This window comes from Nicotiana tabacum, chromosome 6 (assembly GCF_000715075.1).
Source record: "Nicotiana tabacum cultivar K326 chromosome 6, ASM71507v2, whole genome shotgun sequence".
NCBI lineage: Eukaryota > Viridiplantae > Streptophyta > Magnoliopsida > Solanales > Solanaceae > Nicotiana > Nicotiana tabacum.
In genome coordinates this window covers 480,401-485,348 of record NC_134085.1, presented here as the reverse complement: position 1 = coordinate 485,348, position 4,948 = coordinate 480,401, and positions in this window count along the sequence as shown.

Genomic DNA, 4,948 nt, shown 5'->3' with positions numbered 1-4,948 from the left:
TAGAATAGCTCTGTAGTGTTGAATGTGACTTGTGTGCAAAATTTGGGGTCAATCGGACTTGGTTTGGTTGGTTTCGGCATCGATTGTAGGATTCTTGAAATTTCAAGTTATTTAGGCTTGGATTGGAGGGTGAATCGTGGTTTTAGCATTGGTTGATGTGATCCAAGAGTTGGGCTAAGTTCGTATGATGTTTTAGGATTGGTTGGCATGTTTGGTTGAGGTCCCGAGGCCTCGGGTGTGTTTCGGATGCTCAACAGGTCATTTTTGGACTTAGAGAAGTGGCAGATTTTTTGCTGTTGTGTTGCAGAGAAAACCTTCATCGCGTTCGCGAATGGACCCTCGTGTTCGCGAAGGAGAAAACTAGCTAGTGGATTTTTGTGCATCGCGTTCGCGACAATGGACTCACGTTCGCGAAGAAGAATGCGTCTGGGCATAACTTAAATTTCAAAATCAAGGGTTTTGAGTTCATATCACAAAAATTGAATTGGGAGCTCGGTAGGAGGCAAAATTTGGAGAGATTTTCGGAGGAAGTTTGTGGGTAATGATTCCTTACTCCTTTTTACTTATAACCCATTAATTATAACAGGAATTCATCATCTAATTTCGGATTTGGGGTGAGAAATTGGGGGAAAATTGAGAAAGGTTCTTAGGCCTAATTTTGGGGTTTTGATCAAGATTTTGGTATCGAATTGGAGTGATTTTGGTATGGTTAGACTCATGAGTAAATGGGTGTTCATAATACATAATTTTTACCGATTCCGAAACATGGGCCCGGGGAGGATTTTTGGGCATTTTCCTATTTTCTCACCTTAGGTTCGATTCCTTTAGCTAAATTCATTGTTTGTAGTTATATTTACATTATGAAATTTATTTGATTAGATTTGGGCTGCTCGAAGTTGGATACTTGTGGCAAGAGCGTGGTTTCGGGTTGATCTTGCGCTGGTTCGAGGTAAGTGGCTTGCCTAACCTTGTGGGGGGAACTCCCCTTAGGATTTGGTATTGTTGTTATATGAATGCCGTATGCGTGAGGTGACGAGTGCGTGCACGTGCTATTTGTTGAAAAACCCCATTTTCATTAAGTAAATATCGTGTTTCTTTTTTTTGTTAAACATTACTTGTATTTTAAGCCTACTGTTTAGCTTAGGAAAGCATGCTTAAGTGACTTAACTGTACTAACTGCTTATATTGTTTACTTGAATCCTGTGCAGCATGTTTAGAAAAACAATCTCTATTTTTCTTGGTATAAACTTGAATAGAACTGTAGATTCTTTCTTGAAACTGTTGTGTGTTTACTTTGGGACTACAGATCGGTATTCCGGAAGATCCCCTGCATATTTTACTTTGGGACTACGGATCGATATTCCAGTGGTTCCCCCTGCACATTTATATTTGGGACTACGGCACCACACCCGGTAGATTTCCCCTATACTGGTTATTTACTTTGGGACTACGGTATACTTTTCTGAGATGGTTGTGTGTTTACTTTGTGACTACGGGACGATATCCGGGGAGATACCTGTGCATGTTTACTTTGGGACTATGGATCGATATTCCGGTAGATCCCCCTGCACATTTATATTTGGGACTACGGGACAACACCCGGTAGATCCCCTATACTGGATATTTACTTTGGGACTACAGATAGGTATTCCGAGAGTTTTTCCTGCATATTTATGATTACTTACCTTGTTATATATATATATATATGACCAGTAGGGTTCTGACTTTCCTCGTCACTACCCCACCTAGATTAGGCTTGGCACTTATTGGGTACCGATGTGGTGTACTCATGCCCTTTCCTGCAAATGTTTTTCGTGTACAGATCCAGATTTTGTTGCTCAGTCGTTCTATCAGTGAGGCAGTCGATATCAGAAACTCCGAGGTATTTCTACCGCGTCTACAGATCTAGGAGTCCCTCTCTATTCTTCCCTCTAGCTATAGACTTCGTGTATTTACTTTTGAGTAGACATTCTTGAGTTAGAACACTATGTAGTTTTCTATAGCTTGTGATTGCATGAGATTCTGGGTTTTGGGAGTACCTTGTGTTCAGTTTGAGAGGGTGAAATTGTATATGCCGAGCGGCATTTCTAAACTTCTCTATTATATTACTCATATTTTGCTAGTTTCGTATTTTATTTTATTTTTTCCGCAAATTGTTAGGCTTACCTAGTCATAGGGACTAGGTGCTGTCACGACAGTTCACGGAGGTAGAACTTGGGTCGTGACAGTTCAATTGCTTTTATTGATGTTATTTATACTTCCCACCTTGCGTGGTACTGTGTTATACGTGATGCTTGGTGAGGAAGAGTGAATTGCACGAAGGGAGGTTTCATGCTTGTGAGGAAGAGTCATTGTGCACGAATGGGGTTTAGGTGTCTTATATATATATATATATATATATATATATATATATATATATATATATATATATATATATATATAAAATTTGCACGAAGGGTATTATCATGATATAGGAAGAGAGAATGTACACGAAGGGTATTTTCGTGCTTGCTATTATGCGTTGTTTGTGAGGTTGAGTGTAAAAATATGAAGGGTGATGTCACAGTAATTGTTGGTATTGTTTGTACTTGTTTTACCATACGGATTGAGGATTTTTTTATGTTGCTTCGTAATTTTCCTTGAAAGGTTTGTTCAGAGTTGTTTGTAGAAGCATATGCTGTGGTTTACTTTAGTAGTACCTTCCTTTATTTTCTCATTCTATATCCCTTTACTTATATACTTGTTAGCTATTTCACATGTTGTTATCTTGCCATCTTACTTGATATCTTACTTGTCTTCTTGTTATTTCTCGTTACTTAATTGCACATGTTTATATGTGTCACGGCCCGGATTCCCCACCCTCGGGAGTCATGATGGCGCCTACTAGTGAAAGCTAGGCAAGCCAATCATTCCAAATATTTTACCTTTTCCATTTTTAATCCTTTAACAATTGGGAATTAACATTATAAACAGCGGAAATAATAAAGCGGAAGAATGAAATGTAACAACTTGAAATAAAACCGATACAAATCCATAAACAAAAGCTACCCAGAACTGGTGTCATAATTTCACAGATTGTCTAAGAATACTACAAATAGGGGTCTGAAAGATAAATACAATATTGTTTCTGAAATACATAAAAGAAACTGTATGGAAAGATAGAAGGAGACGCCAAGGCCTGCGGATGCCTGCAGGACTACCTCGAGTCACTTGATGGACTGAAGGCAGCAACCTCACGGTGGTCCTAAAGCTGCAGCACCGGGATCAACACACAGTGCAGAGTGTAGTATCAGCACAACCGACCCCATGTGCTGGTAAGTTCCTAGCCTAAATGAATCAATTCTAATGCATGAAAATAGGTTTTCTAAAGATTTTCCCAAAAAGTCAAAAATTGACCCCGGGCCCACATGGTCAAAACCCGAGGTTCGAACCAAAACCCGATTACCCATTCACCCACGAACTCAAATATATAATTTATTTTGAAATCGAACCTCAAATCAAGGTCCAAATCTCCAAAATTTGAAAATCCTAAGTTCTACCAAAAATACACAATTTCCCCCGTGAAAATCCTTGATTTGAAATTGAAATCATGTGAAAAGATGTTATAGATTAAGGAAAATGAGTTAGAAATGACTTACAATCGATTTGGAGAAGAACGTTTCTTTAGAAAATCTCCCAAAAGATCTTAGGGTTTGAGGGAGTTTGAAAAATGAAGAATTTTCGGCTAAGTTATGATTTACACAGGCTCAGATATCGCATTTGCGATGATATGTTCGCAAATGCAAACTCGAAATTGCGGCCAAAGCTTCGCAATTGTGAAGGATGGCCTATCTCTGCTTTCTTCGCAAATGCGAACACTGCTCGCAATTGTGGTGCCTGCTAAGGTCGCATTTGCGACATAAGCCTCGCAAATGCGAAGGTTCCCTGCCCCAGCCCATCATCGCAATTGCGATGTTTCATCACAAATGCGAGCTCGCATTTGCGAGCCAAGCTTCACAATTGTGAAGACTGCAGACTTGCAACACAACAACAGTTTTCCTAAGTTCAATTTCACTCTGTGGCCTATCTAAAACTCACCCGAGCCCTGGGGCTCCAGACCAAACATGCACGCAAGTCTAAAAACATCATACGGACTTGCTCGTGCGATCAAATCACCAAAATAACATCAATAACTATTAATTAAACCTCAAATTCATGAAATCACTCAAGAACATCAAAATTCTCAATTTCTCAAATAAACGTCCGATTTAATCTAACCGAACTCTGATTCTTACTAAACTTCACGTATTCAACTTAATTATTATATAAGACCTGTACCGGGATCTGGAACCAAAATACGGGCCCGATACCATCAATTTCAAACCTCTTTTCATTTCCAAAAACTCTTATAACTTCAACTAAATAATTTCTTTCAAAAATTCATTTCTCGAGCTTGGGACCTCGAAATTCGACTCCGGGCATACGCCCAAGTCCCAAATTTTACTACGAACCCTACGAGACCGTCGGATTACTGTTCTGGGTCCGTTTACCAAGGATATTGACCAAAGTCAACTTTATTCAATTTTAAAAGCCAATTTCCATATTTTACTTAGTTTTCACCTAAAAGCTTTCCGAAAACGCACCCGGACTGCGCACGCAAATCGAGGTTAGACAAAAAGAGATTTTTAAGGCCTCGGAACACATAATTGCCTTGTAAAACAAGACATTCTCCACCTCTAAAACAACCGTTCATCCTTGAACGGACATAGAAAAGAAGTACCTGAGTCGGAGAAAAGATGGGGATATCGGCTCTGCATATTGGACTCGGACTCCCAGGTCGCTGCCTCAATAGGCTGACCTCTCCACTAAACACGAACAGAAGGGAAACTCTTCGATCTCAACTGACAAACCTGCCGGTCTAGAATAGCTACTGACTCCTCCTCATAGGACAAGTCCTTGTCCAACTAGA